The sequence below is a fragment of the Bos javanicus genome, chromosome 22, assembly GCF_032452875.1.
Source record: "Bos javanicus breed banteng chromosome 22, ARS-OSU_banteng_1.0, whole genome shotgun sequence".
In the NCBI taxonomy this organism is placed as follows: domain Eukaryota; kingdom Metazoa; phylum Chordata; class Mammalia; order Artiodactyla; family Bovidae; genus Bos; species Bos javanicus.
This window is the reverse complement of record NC_083889.1, coordinates 31,162,701-31,177,968: the sequence shown is the minus strand read 5'-3', so window position 1 is coordinate 31,177,968 and position 15,268 is coordinate 31,162,701. Positions and strand designations below refer to the sequence as shown.

Sequence of the window (15,268 nt, the reverse complement as noted above, 5' to 3'; positions counted from 1 at the left end):
CTTTTTTTTTTTTCCTTAACTGACTTCAGAGAAGTGTTTTCACCATGTCACCCTTTATCCTCTGGGTTTCTTCTACCTCATTATCTTTCTGACTTTTGAAAGCACCTGTTTCCACCAGCGTGTGTTCCTCTCATGTGCACATTTCCCTACTCCCTTACCCCATCCTATCCCAGTTTCAATGTATCTTCAGATTTAAATTCGGTGCTCCCTTCTCTAAGGAAGAGACCCTGACCCGTCTGTGTGACTAGGATGGAAGCTTCTACTGCATGGTACTGGGACACACAGTACTTTTTGTAGCCGTTGTCAGCATAGTTGAGTTATGCATTTGCTGTTGTCAGCCTTCTACTAATGCCTATTTCTCAACAGCCTGTGAGCTCCATGAAGGCAGGCACCGTATCTACTTTTGCTCATCTTTTTCTCTTAGTACCTGTGACAGTCCCTAGTATGTATGTTGAATGAAGGGATAATGAACATGATGCCAACTAATCCAGAAACATAATACACCTATGAGTAAAAAGGTGAAAACATTGACTTCTAACCAACTTTATTGAGATGTGATTTATATGAAATAAAATGCACCCATTTTAAGATGCTTTTGAATTAAGTCATTTTGAATATATTGCTTATTCAGAGGTTGCCATTTTCCAGTACCAAGCTATAACACAATAGGCAAGTCTTGGGATGCCCTTGGATTTCAGACTTTAGGCAATTCCTAAAGTCCTTGCTGATTCTGAGTATGTGGTTCAGTACCTTTGTCAATATTTCCATATGCTAGAAAATCCTTTCACTGTATATAGATAATCAGACCATCATACTATGCACTTTAAATATATTACAATTTTACTTGTCAAATTATACCTCAGTAAAACTGAGAAAAATTCTGTATCTTGGTATTAAAAACAGAATACTTAGACTACACTTCAACTGGAATTGTGGTAGCTCTTTTGCATCAGGACCCCTGAAGCACAAAAAGAAAAAATAAATAAGGACTACTGTAGTAAAACACATAAAAATAAAGGTGTTTCTCTTCTGTATACCTATTTTTGTATCTTCTTGTCCCCAAACTCCCTCCTTCCCTCCCATCTCCTTTTCTCTTCCTCATCCCTTCTTCTTTTCTTCCTGTTTGCCTCCTTTGACTATTTTTATAACAGAAATAAAGAAATAGTCCATTGATCGACTTTCTGAATTGAGAGTAAGGAATAACAAATTGTTCACTAAATTGTGTAACATAATTTAAAACATACTCAGACTCAGATACACGAATGGCAAAGATTAATTGAATAAGAGAAGGAAATAAAAAGAGAACAAGAACAGACAAGCAGTGAGATCAATAATGCCCAACAGATTAAAACTCCACATGGAGAAAGAAAAGAAAAGAGGAAACACAGAAGGAGACCCACACAGCCACTACCTCCAGGGGCATCTATTTTGATAAAATAGAGGCTCTCTATTTTTAGGTGAGAGGTACCCAGCTGTGAATATTTAGGACATTGATTCTCAAGTGATGCCCTTGCACTGGACATCTGAAGCAAAATATTTTTAAATGATCTAATTCACATTAAAAAAAAAATCAATAAAGCAGTCTCCCTCTGAAGATTGTTCTCCCATTATTTCCTAATTAAACCTTTATATCTGAATTCACTTATCTCTACTAGCATCTAGATTTAGCATGAAAATATCTTCAGTTACATTAAGAATAAAAAGCTCTGTAGTTTAGGATAAGACCTTTCAACCAAAAATTTATAAAGAACCAATCATTCAAGTAATTGGTGTTAAAAGTATTTCCCCAGTATATTGTTTTCCTTTGTGAAATTTTAGTAAATGAATCCATATACCTAGTTTGGAAAACCCAAATAGGACAAAGGACTTATAAAGTAGTGGTTGGCCACCTCCATCCTTATATCTCTACTCTTAGGAAATCACTTTTAAGGGTTTCCTGTGTAGGTTTTGCTGGGAATCACTCCATAGTGAGTGAAAGTTGCTCAGACGTGTCCTCCTCTTTGTGACGCCTTGGACTGTAGACCCCTAGGCTACCCATGAAATTTCCAGGCAAGAGTATTGGAGTGAGTAGCCATTCCCTTCCCCAGGGGATCTTCCCGACCCAGGAATCGAAACTGGGTATATCCTGCATTGCAGGCAGATTCTTTACCATAGGAGACACTTTTTGTAGTGATTGTTTCTAAAACTTAAATAATATGGTTAATAGATCTCAGTTTATCAAATTTGAGTGTAAAATATTGGACATAAAACATGATAGGCTTATGCTACCACATTTATACTACCCTCTCCCTACTTAGTACCAAAATTTTGATGTGTTTTTTGCCCTTTTAAAGAATTTTATACTTGGAAATAGTGTATTTAAACTGCTATTTTATGTTCACCAACCACCCTTCGACACCCTACTGTTAATATATACAATGAAAATATTAGGACCCATCTTTTCTCTCCACCTATTCTATCACACTTCTCTTCCTAATTTATACTCCTATTTATAATACCATATCTCAACTTGAATCTTTATGTAATTTGCATTCTGTTCTACAATAATTTAGTCTCCTATTTTTATCTATAGAGAAGGGGCTTAGATAGCCAATGAAAGATAGTTTATAAGAAGAATGATAGTTCACAGTGGGTAGCATGGTTCTCCAGGGTGGTGGGTAATGTAAATCCTATTTCCTCTCTCTCTCTAACATCTTTAATGAAATACTGGTTAATTATTAATATAGTTTGGAGTAGAATATGCTTTTTAAGGTGTCTTCATCTGCTGAATCTTGTTCAAAGGTGAGGATGGATTGAAAAGATTTTCAAAGATGCAATCACACTTCAGTTAAGAGAGTCTATACATAAGTCTAGAATCATTTTCAGAATTTTTATTTTCTACAGGACTGTAGTTGATTTACAACATTATGTTACTTTCAGGTGCACAGCAGTGATTCATTATGTGTATACATGTAACTATTATTTTTCAAATTCTTTTCCTATTTAGGTTATTACAGAATATTGAGCTGTGTTCCCTGTGCTATATAGTAGGTCCTTGCCGATTATCTGTTTTAAATATAATAGTGTGTATATGCAGAGAAGGCAATGGCAGCCCTCTCCAGTACTTTTGCCTGGAGAATCCCATGGACGGAGGAGCCTGGTGGGCTGCAGTCCATGGGGTCACTAAGAGTCAGACATGACTGAGCGACTTCACTTTCACGTTTCACTTTCATGCATTGGAGAAGGAAATGGCAACCCACTCTGGTGTTCTTGCCTGGAGAATCCCAGGGACAGAGGAGCCTGGTGGGCTGCCGTCTATGGGGTCGCACAGAGTGGGACATGACTTGACATGACTTAGCAGCATAGTGTGTATATGTCAGTCCCAGACTCCCAGTTTATCCCTTCCTTTCCCCCTTTGGCATATCTTGGAACAGATCTTCCAGGGCTGCATACAGTGGTAAATCCCTGACACTAATCATGATGAAATCACAAAGCAGTTCCCATTAGAATGTCTGGCCTGGATTAAAGAAAGAAGAAACCTGGGATATTGCTATGTTAGGGATGTTAAGAGCAATTTTTTTTTCCTTAAAAAAGATGTTTATTATTTTTTTAATCTGTCTCCAAGTTATGGAGTTTGACTGTAAAAGTGTAACAGGTATTCTTTGAAAGGTCAATTTTGAAGATGGACTAAAAGGAGAAGGAAGATTAACTAGGAAGTGAAGGAGTGATGAAGAAAGGGATCTACAGAGCTTGCTTGAGGAATTTTTTAGTGAAATGGATGGGAGAAATTAGAAGGGAAAGCAAATCTTTATCTCAAAGGCCTATCTCAAGTCCCATTTTTCCCTGAGACTCTGCCTGCACTCTCCACCCTCTACCTAATTGAATGTCATCTTCCCTTCATGTCCACTGTCACGGTCACTTAGCTCTGCCTCTCTTAGGGAACTTGCCCACCTTTTGCTTTGTGTTAGCTTATTTACAGCTGTTTGATGTCTGCTCTATTAGGTGATGATTTTCATGTCTAACTTTACTTTCCCACCACCTAGCCCAAAGTCTTATATGGAGCAGGCATTTAATTAAAAAAAAAAAAAAAGTAGTAATGTATTCATGCTTGACTAAACCAGAAAGTGAAAGTGAAGTCGCTTGGTCGTGTCCAGCTCCTTGCGACCCTATGGACTGTAGCCTACCAGGCTTCTCCGTCCATGGGATTTTCCAGGCAAGAGTACTGGAGTGGGTTGCCACGCCCTTCTCCAGGGGATCTTCCCGACCCAGGGATCGAACCCAGGTCTCCCGCATTGCGGGCAGACGCTTTACCCTCTGAGCCACCAGGGAAGCCCCCTACCTAGCCCAAAGCCTTACATGGAACAGGCATTTAATTAAAAAAAAAAAAGTAGTAATGTATTCATGCTTGACTAAACCATAAATGTATCTAATTGTTTTCCTTATTTGCTTCCATTCTTTTTTCCCTTTCACTTTTCCCACCTTCCTCTTTTGCTTTATTTTCTTTCCTTTCTAACGAACAAGAAGCCTGTATATGCATGAATAAGGAAAGATGTGCGTGTAGAGGAGTAGAGTTTGAAGAACCTAGAAAGAGAATGAAAATAGAAATGATAAAGAAGAAATGTGATCCAGATATAACATAAGGAAAGAAGGGAGAAAAAGGAAAGAGAGGAAGAAAGAAAAAGAGAATGTATAATCTCTCTGATCCAGAAGGGTCAGGCTAGTATATCAACATAAAATCTTAACTGAACTTGAACGGATATTGTTTCAGTGATGTTTGCCTAGATGTAAAAGTAGAAGAATGTTTAAATTCCTGCCATTCCTCTACACTAAAAATAGACGGAAAAACAAACAGGAATCAAATTACCATAAACACGTTTCAATTATCAGTGAACAAGGGATTATATCCAAAGAAGAAAAAGAAGACAGGAGGTTTGTATAGATTGTGTTTTGGAAATCAGCTGTCCATGAAATGACTGTCTGCATTCAAAGTAGCTGTCAGAACTGATGAACGTTTTTCTATAGACTATTATTACTTTTTGAGTTCTATAGGCATCCTGCAGGTTTAATTAAAGGGAATCTCAAGAACCTAAAGAAAATTATGGCATTTAATACATTTCAGTTTAGTTCAGTTCATCGCTCAGTCATATCCGACTCTTTGTGATCCCATGGACTGCAGCACGCCAGGCCTTCCTGTCCATCACCCACTCCTGGAGTTTGCTCAAACTCATGTCCATCGTGTCAGTGATGCTATCCAACCATCTCATCCTCTGTTGTCCCCTTCTCCTCCCACCTACAATCTTTCCCAGCATCAGGGTCTTTTCCCATGAGTCCATTCTTTACATTAGGTGGCCAAAGTATTGGAGTTTCAGCTTCAACATCAGTCCTGTCAATGAATACTCAGGACTGATTTCCTTTAGGATGGAGTGGTTGGATCTCCTTGCTGTTCAAGGGACTCTCAAGAGTCTTCTCCAACACCACAGTTCAAAAGCGTCAATTCTTCAGCACTCAGCTTTCTTCATAGTCCAACTCTCACATCCATACATGACCACAGGAAAAACCATAGCCTTGACTAGATGGACTTTTGTTGGCAAAGTAATGTCTGCTTTTGAATAAGCTGTCTAGGTTGGTCGTAACTTTCCTTCCAAGGAGTAAGCGTCTTTTAATTTCATGGCTGCAGTCACCATCTGCAGTGATTTTGGAGCGCAAGAATATAGTCTGCCACTGTTTCTACTGCTTCCCCATCTATTTCCCATGAAGTGACAGGACTGGATGCCATGATCTTAGTTTTCTGAATGCTAAGTTTTAAGCCAGCTTTTCACTCTCCTCTTTCACTTGCATCAAGAGGCTCTTTAGTTCTTTGCTGTCTGCCATAAGGGTAGTGTCATTTGCATATCTGAGGTTATTGATATTTCTCCCGGCAATCTTGATTCCAGCTTGTGCTTCTTCCAGCCCAGCGTTTCTCATGATGTACTCTGCATATAAGTTAAATAAGCAGGATGACAATATACAGCCTTGATGTACTCCTTTTCCTGTTTGGAACCAGTCTGTTGTTCCATGTCCAGTTCTAACTGTTGCTTCTTGACCTACATACGGATTTCTCAGGAGGCAGTTCAGGTGGTCTGGTATTCCCATCTCTTGAGGAATTTTCCACAGTTTGTTGTGAACCACACAGTCAAAGGCTTTGGCATAGTCAATACAGAGAATAGAAATTTCAAGGAAGAAGATGCCAGCTATTTGCCAGCCAAGACTTAGGGTATCTTGGTGAATTGAAAAAATTTCAGGGTATGGTTATCACTTTGAAGGCTCACAAACTTAACTTTATGCCCTAAGAGTATTGGGAGCACTTAAAGCCAGACTTACATACCGACTTATTTACTAGATTACCATCTTTTCAAAGTACACTGAGAAATTGTTAAGGTCTCAGACATTCCTGTTCTCGGATTAGTACTTTATTGCCTTATAGGCAAGCTGTGTGGGAAGATAAATTGTAACTAGTATTTTTCTTGATGTATTTAAAATTAGAAGCAGCAGAATAATATGTGTGGTTCAAGGATTTTCTAGAATCCATTGACAATTGTCCAGTGTATCTGCATCTTTCAGAGGAATCTACCTGGTACTATGATGCCACAGATCACATGGACTTGATATTTTTTTCATTTGCAATTCCTGTGGGACTTCCTACTTATACCCTATTTTGATGTGTTACTCAATATAATATAAAATATTTTATATAAACTCATATTCACCAAAAGCATTTACATAAGTTATATAATGATCTCCTTTGCAGTTTGTATTAACACTACATTTCACAGGAAGGAAAACTGAGGCTCAGAAATGTTAAATGACTTGACCAAAGATCCTATAAGTATTAGCATATGAACTCATAAAAGCAGGAAGCATAATCTCAAGAGTACTGTGAGGCATTTGTAAAATATTTGTTCATAATAGTAGGATTATAGGTGTATATAATAGCAAAACTGATATGCTTGAATAAAGAAATAGACCTCAGTTTACTCAGGGTTCCACAAGTTTTTCTATGAGTATTGAGTTTTCCTTCATGCATTTAAAACATGATTTGCTTTTTACAGTTTGGAATTTCCCACATTTTAGGAACCCATTTATGTTTGTTTGTTTAAAGAATTTTTACTAACTTTTAAAAAAATTTGTATTGGAGTGTAGTTGTTATACATGAACGAGCCACACCTATATACTCTCCCTTTTAAACTTCCTTCAGGTCGTCATAGTACGTTAAGTAGAGTTCCCTATACTATACAGTTTGGAACCCATTTATGTTTGTAAAGGTGAATGACTTTGACCTATCATTGTAGTTTTAAAAAAGATAGATGGTTTTCCTCTCTTGGGTGGCATATCAGTTATTGTGCTTAGTTGAAAATTTCAGACTCCACTCTATGAAATTTGAGCAGAAAATAAATGTTTTACTAATGGGTATTGTAAATGCAACCTGTGCTTTCCCAAATGCTCCTAAATTCCTTTTACTGTGTCTGTGTGTTTCATACCCAGTTCAGTTCAGTCATTCAGTAGTGTCTGACTCTTTGTGACCCCATGGACTACAGCACGCCAGGCCTCCCTGTCCATCACCAACTCCCGGAGTCTACTCAAACTCGTGTCCATTTCTTTGGTGATGTCATCCAGCCATCTCATCTTCTGTCATCCCCTTCTTTCCCACCTTCAATCTTTCCCAGCATCGGGGTCATTTCATATGAGTCAGTTCTTCACAACAGGTGGCCAAAGTATTGGAGTTTCAGCTTCAGCATCAGTCCTTACAGTGAACATTCAGGACTGACTTCCTTTAGGATGGACCAGTTGGATCTCCTTGCAGTCCAAATCTTCCCAGGTTCCCTAGTAATTGTGTTCCTAGGTTAGTGCCTGCAACTTCTTCAGGTACTTGCCCAATGGCAACTACTGCTGCTTTGCCAGCCCACAGAGCCTGAAGTGCCAGGGCGTTGGTTAGTTCTGGTGGGACAGCCAATGACTGCCTGGCTTTCCTGACAGGATGCATGAAGTTAGCTCCTGTGCTTTCAGCGGGGATAAGGTCCTTATAAGATGGGGCTGAGGTTAGAACTTTGCCTAAGATCTCACGCATACTTTGTTCTGAAACCCTTCCCTGTCCTGCTTTCTCTACTTTCTTACTGGTTTCTAGTGAAAGCACTTTCTTAAAAAGTCATTTGTCCTAAGTCCTTGTCTCCGGGTCTCCTTCTGAGGAGCCCCACTGAATTAGGTTGATGTAATGAAATACCATGACCTTAGGTGGCTTAACAGAAATTTATTCTCTCATACTTTTGGAGGCTGAAGTCTAACATCAAGGTGCCAGCCAGAGCATGCTCCCTCTGAGACTGTGGGTAGAATCTTTTCTTGCCTCTTCCCAGCTTTGGTGATAGCCATCAATTCTTGGCACTTCCTGGCTTATAGCTGCCTCACTCCAGTCTCTGTGTCTATTGTCACATGGCGTTTTCTGTATGTCTCTCATTTTTCACTTGTTAGAAGAATACCACTTGTCATATTGGATTATAACTATGATATTATCTTAACCTGATTACATCTGCAAAGACACTATTTCACAAATACAGTCACATTTTCACAGATGCCAGAAGTTAGGATTTCCCTACATATCTTTTGTGGGTTTTTTTGAGGTGGTGGGGGGGGCATAATTTAACCCATGACAGGAACCTAAGACAAACAAAGTTTGGCAGCTCATGGGAAGGGGCAGAGTCTAAGCCTTGGAGACTGCAAAGCAAGGAACACCACCCAACCACAAGTTGGTGGTGAGCAAGTCTCATGTGGGCATAGTTTTCTAACAGGAAGGATTAGAAACTTGACACATGAAATTTCTTTTGTCAAAATGGAGGTGATTTTTGAACGGTGTCATCTAGTCATGAAAGTGAAAGCCACTCAATCGCATCCGATTCTTTGTGACCCCAAATACATACAAATTTATGATTACTTTATGTTTGTGTAATGCCTATGACTTTTCACAGCTCTCTGATAGTGTTTAATGTCTTATATGGCTGGATTATATCGTTACTCACATTTTTTATTGTTTAGCAGTATGAAATTCAATTGTGTGTACATTCTTTTTATCTTTCCTGATGACAGGTACTCTAATTCTTGACTGAGAGATTTACTTGGAAAATGAGAAATTCCTGGACTACACTACTTGCCTAAAGTTTCTTGTTGGAGTCAGTCCTTAAGGCTCTAAGGTACTAGAACAATCTTAAAGTTATCTTTATTTTCTTAATTTAGTAAAACGATGATACGGTTTTGAAAAATACTCCACCCTCAAAAAATGTATTTTTGTGTAGATAGTGTGTACAGTGTGAATATAAATCTTAGCTCAAATTTTTCAATTCTTGATGCAGAGAAGAGTTTAAAACATGGTTGCTGTGGTTATCGAGAAGGTACCTTTAAATTGTATTCTAAACAATGCCATTTGAGACCATTACTTCAGTCCTGCTGAATTAGCATAAAGATCCAAAGGCATGCTAATTCATTATTAAATGAGTTGAAGTTGGGAGATATACACTACAATCTAACAGAGAAGTGTAGATATACACTACAATCTAACAGATAAGGCTTAACATTAAACCATGCCATAAGGTACGGCTTAACAGCAACTGGTATGCAGAGGTTGAGGTATTCAGGTATGCAGAGGTATTCAGCTTCAAGGTTTTAGCTGCTTGTTAGCTTAATGCATGTCAGTGGCATGATGAGGTTGAAAATGTTTGCGGCCGTAGGCTGCAACAGTTGGGGTTAAGGAAGGTTGGCTCCTCTCTACTCTGTGACTCCAAAGCGCTGGATCAAACTCTGGGTAATGTACTCTTAGCGTATAGAAGATCAGAGATGGCAAATAGGTTTTATGTCTTCTGTCGATTCGGGTTGTTTCTGGCTGCGCTGAGAAGTGGGTTGAGGAGGATTCTGAGGGCTTATACAGGCCCGATGGGAAATTGTGCTGGGTTTGTCTGGCAAGGGGGTAATACATTATCTTTATATGTGTTCAAGATTGAATGACAAAGGTGATGTCAAAGGTGATGTTGACAGAAGAGTTCAGCTGTCTCATCTCCTGCATGTTTTTAAGTTTTGCTCATTGGACGTTATCACCTATTAAAATTTTCATATGCCTCAAAACCCTCTTAGAACAGAGGTAGGCAAATTATGGGTAGCAGTTAAATCAGGTCTATTATGTGTTTTTGCATTTTAAATGTGAAATGTTATGTTTTGAATTTGTTCCTCAACTTACGTCTGGTGGAATCTCACAAAATGAGGTAAGTCTCAATTTTATTATCTCCAGAAAAGTTTGTAATTATTTGTTTGGTTTTGTTTTATACCACTGGTTTGGGGAAATGAGAAAGGAGATTGCTCTTTAATGTCTAGTTTTTACAATGTTGATAATTTTTTAATATTAATCTTACTTTGTTTATCATCCTCAGAGACTATATTCTGTATCATTTATTGTGTACAGGGTGTATTCAATATTTCTCAAATTGTTATTCTTTTGAATAGAGTTCATGCTTAAAAAGGATGGTTTTAGATAGCCTGTGAATGTATATAGTTTTTAACTCAACATTATATGCCATTTATGTCCTTTAATGCTTGCTTATTTTAAAATAATTGGTCTATCCTAGACTGATAGTAATGTGTGGGAACATCCCACACTTCCTGTTCTGCAAGGCCTTTCAGTTCAGTTCAGTTCAGTCACTCAGTCGTGTCCGATTCTTTGTGACCCCACGGACTGCAGCACGCCAGGCCTCCTCGTCCATTACCAACTCCTGGAGCTCACTCAAACTCACGTCCATCGAGTTAGTGATGCCATCCAGCCATCTCATCCTCTGTCGTCCCCTTTTCCTCCTGCCCCCAATCCCTCCCAGCATCAGAGTCTTTTCCAATGAGTCAACTCTTTGCGTAAGGTGGCCAAAGTACTGGAAGTTGTTCAGTCGTGTCCCACTCTCTGTGACCCCATGGACTCTACAGTCCTTGGAATTCTCCAGGCCAGAGTACTGGAGTGGGTAGCTGTTCCCTTCTGTTTCATTCTTTTTATGGCTGAGTAATACTCCATTGTATTTATGTACTGCATCTTCATTAGCGTCCATCTATTGATAGACATTTTAAAAATGGCAGTCCCTAATGAAATTTTAAAATTTGGGAGAATTTCTTTTATTTCAGTTTTTTGCATAAAGTGAGAGTTTATTCAACCTTTTTTGTTGTGCAACTTCAATTTAGGTTTTTCAAGTTCTCATAAAATGAAATCACACAATATAGGTATTAAAACTGTGTGTATATTTTACTTAAACACAGATACCAAATTAAGGGGAACAAGGTACTTTTTGCTAGACATCTTCCTGTTTCCTACTCTGTATCAGCTGACTGTTTTCTTCATGAATTCTAAGGGGGCATTGTAAAAACCATAGACCTAGACCACAGTAAGGTTTAAGTTTGCTGGAAATGATGCATAAAATTCCGTGGCCAGGGACTGTAGGAAAAAAGGTGACTCCAAGAATGGAGTCTTATAAATGGCTCTTATAAATTAAATTCTTGCAAGATACCTAATTATGTATCTATAAACAGACAAACACACAAAAAGACCTGCAATGAGCTGGTAATGGGAAAAATAAAGAATTTGAACAAATGATGACATGAATCAGAAAAGCAGTATATAACAGGCCAATGTCTAAAATGATCTGCAGCTTTTGAAATGCTCTAAAAATAATTTAAAAAGAAAGTTTTTGCGGGGTTTTTTGGAGGCATTGGGAAGAGATGGAGCTGATGGTATATTGATAACTGATGACTGTGAGAAAGCCAGCTGGATGCTGGCTCTCCTTCTGCCTCCTTCACTGGAAATAATTTGCAAACTGATGTGGAAGGAAGAAACAGGAGGCCCAGAAGAGTAGTAAACAGCTATATGGGATTCTTTATTTTATTTTATTTTATTTTATTTTTAAACTTTACATAATTGTATTAGTTTTGCAAAATATCAAAATGAATCCAGAGTCGGTTGTCCTAAAGCTTATAAAGATTTTGTCCAAGATACCACTTGCAGTTATAAAACTAGAACATGCCTCAGTTATCTACAAGGCATTCTGGAGGATGGGAGGAGCGTGAGAAAACTAGAAATGACTAAATCCTCATATAAGTTTTGAAAATGCAGAAAAATTAAAAGTCTGGATGAGACAACCTAATGAGGTTACATTGCTTCCTACCCCAGACTGGGCATCCTGTTCTTTAAGTGGCAGCTTGGGAGGCTCAGAAAGCAAAAATTCACAGTAGGGGTTCTGTAAAAGTCATACCAATCAGATCCCTTTTCTTCACCTGGAAAAGAGAAAAAGTTAATATAATAAAGGCTTTGTGGTTTTGTTGTTATCTTACTGTTTGAAATCTCTAACTACTTTTCTGGAAAGTGGTGAAAGGATATAGTAATATCTGTATCTGTAAATATCTGTATTTACTGTATAGTAAAAAGCATACTAACTTTTGAAAGACAACATCTAGAACGTTGATTATTGATCAGTGCTAAACTGATGTGATAGCTTATTTCACAAGCCGCTTTTCTGGGCTAAGGTATGCTCAGATGGCTGATAAAACTTTTATTTCAGGTAGGTCTGTGAGGGTGTTTCTGGAAGAGATTTAGCTTTTGATTCATTAGATAAACCTGTAGACTGAGTAAAGATTTGCCCACACTCCTAGGGATGGCATCAGCCAATCCCCTGAAGGCCCCAACAGAACAGAAAAGCAGAGAAAGGGTGATGCCCTCACCATTGAAGTTCAAGGTTCTTGGGATATCAGACTATGGTACTTTGGCCTCATGCTGGGAGTTATACCACTGGCTTTCCTAGTTCTCCAGCTTGTACATGGCAGAGTGTGGGACTTAACCAGTTTCCATAACTGTGTGAGCCTATTTCTGTAATAAATATCGTCATGTATATGTGTATATTTGTATATATACACATACAATATGTCATAAGAGAACTATATATGTGTGTGTGTGTGTGTGTGTGTGTTCTTGGTCTCTCAGGTGTGTCCAGCTCTGAAACCCCATGGATTGTAGCCCTCCAGGGTCCTATGTCCATGAGATTCTTTGGGCAAGATTACTGGAGTTGGGTTGCCATTTACTTCTCCAGGGGATCTTCCTGACCCAGGAAGAAAACCTGAGTCTCTTGCATTGCAGGTAGATTTTTTTTTTTAACTGTCTGAGCCACAAGGGAAGCCCGTGTGTGTGTGTGTATGTGTGTGTGTGTGTGTGTGTGTGTGTGTGTATTTATCTCCTATCATCCTATCAGTTCTATTTCTCTAGAGAACTTTGGCTAGTATAATGGGAAAGTGTTCTCTATAGATATCAATTTATGAGCCAATCCCTAGTCATAGAATAATTTGTAATTTCATTAACTACTTAACTGAAGACAGTAATTGCTCTGTGCACTTGACAGAAAGTTGGGAAAGACAGTTTGTTCCTTGGACAGGAGGATTAAGGCTGAAGCATAACAGTCCTGGGCTTTTCCAATTGCTGATTACATGATTCTGGCAAACGACTTACCTTGTCTGAGCATCCATTTCATCACCTGTAAATAGAGATGATAATTGACTCATAAGATAGTTCTCTCTAGCTCAGTTGCTCAGTCGTGTCCGACTCTTTGAGACCCCATGGACTGTAACCTGCCAGGCCCCTCTGTCCATAGGATTTTCCAGTCGGGAATACTGTAGTGGGTAGCCATTTCCTTCTGCAGGGGATCGTCCAAACCCAGGGATCGAACCCACGTCTCCTGCATTGGCAGGTAGATCCTTTACCACTGGGCCACCTGGGAAGCCCCATAAGATAGTGATAAATAATAAGTATAAAGTACAAGTGACAGGGCTTGGCACATATTAAATATTCAATAGGTGGGGCTAATGATTGTGTTAGGAATATGGACTAGACAAGGAGCTGAAGCAGTGGGCATAAAATGTACACAAAGAGGGTGAAGTTCCAGAACTGTGTTTAAAAGAAATCGATTATATAAATATAGGATGAGAAATCCCATGTGAAGAAGCCTTAAGAGCTTCAACTCTTTATAAATTCAGCATCAGCCTACCATTTAACAGTGTGAGCAAGCTGACCTAGACTTGATTTTTGTCTTGGGCAAGAGGAATAGTATCCCACTTGTGTTGCGTTAGAGAGAATGTTGTAAGAGAATTGTTCAGTACGAGGTATAATACTTTGAGAATGACATCAGTAAATTGGTTTGTGGCCAGAAGAGATCATTAAGTGATTCAACTTTGTGATTCAATAAGTAATCAAAAAAAAAAAACCCAGATACGCGAGCTGAAGAAATGGCAAAACTGGTTTGGACCAGTGGATCATTTACATAAAATGGAATACCGTATAACCATACAAAGCAATGAGGGCTCTCCGTGCACTCATGTTGAAAGATGTCTGAGATACATTAAGTGAAAAAAAGGTACAGGAATAATGTAGTCTAAGGATATTTTATTTTAAAAGAAAGGACTAGGCATCTGTATTTGTTTGGAGATTCATAGAATTAAAACCTGGAAAGAACATAACTTACCTAATGGGCGTGAGAACTGGGTTGTGGGGAGGAAAGAATGAGGACTGGAGGGAGACTTTATACTTTGTAACTGACTTCATTTAGTTCCCTCAGAAGCTAATGTTGAGTTTCATCCAAGAAGCTTTTTAGCATGTGATCCCAGGAAGTCATAACTGATGAATGATTGAACAGGTTACCACTGTGAGCAAATGCAACTCCGCCCCACTGGCAGCCTCGAAGACCGTATGAACTGCACGTTAGAGCGACCCAGCAGTGGGTGGAAACCTCACCAACTGATGGTGACTTGGAGCTGGGGAGCCCTTGGGCAGAGCTGCAGCTGCTTTTAGTCACAGCCATGGAGTAATAAATCCAGTATTAAGGGCATCTATTTCAATACCTCCTGATCTTTTTTTTTTCATTTTTCAACCAAGTGAACATACTCTGTTCTGAAAAAAATAATAATAATTTGAAAATAAAAATTGTAATGAACAAATAACCACATGTCATAAAATATTAATGATTCTGACATGCAGAAAAGGATTAGGCTTATTTTTGGTCAGTTCCAAAACAACTAAGAGCAATATTTCTTATTATAGTATAGCAGATAGCAGATGCATCAGTTGAAGTTGGAAGCACATTCTAATAAGTAGATCAGCTGCCTTATAAGATCTTGATAATTGCCTATCACTGGGCTCACTCGATCAGAGATTAGAGCTCACACAAGAATTTGCTTAAAGCTAACATTTATTGGGTATTAA

At 38.6% G+C, this 15,268-nt stretch overlaps 1 long non-coding RNA gene across 1 annotated transcript in view; it reads left to right on the top strand.

The window, feature by feature from the left end:
* The window catches only part of LOC133235672 (uncharacterized), a 703,684-nt gene that overhangs the window by 387,083 nt on the left and 301,333 nt on the right, over nt 1-15,268 (top strand). Inside the window, exon 6 of the long non-coding RNA XR_009732619.1 lies at nt 9,094-9,197. This is a non-coding gene — a long non-coding RNA (uncharacterized LOC133235672). The remainder of the gene's footprint in view (nt 1-9,093; nt 9,198-15,268) is intronic.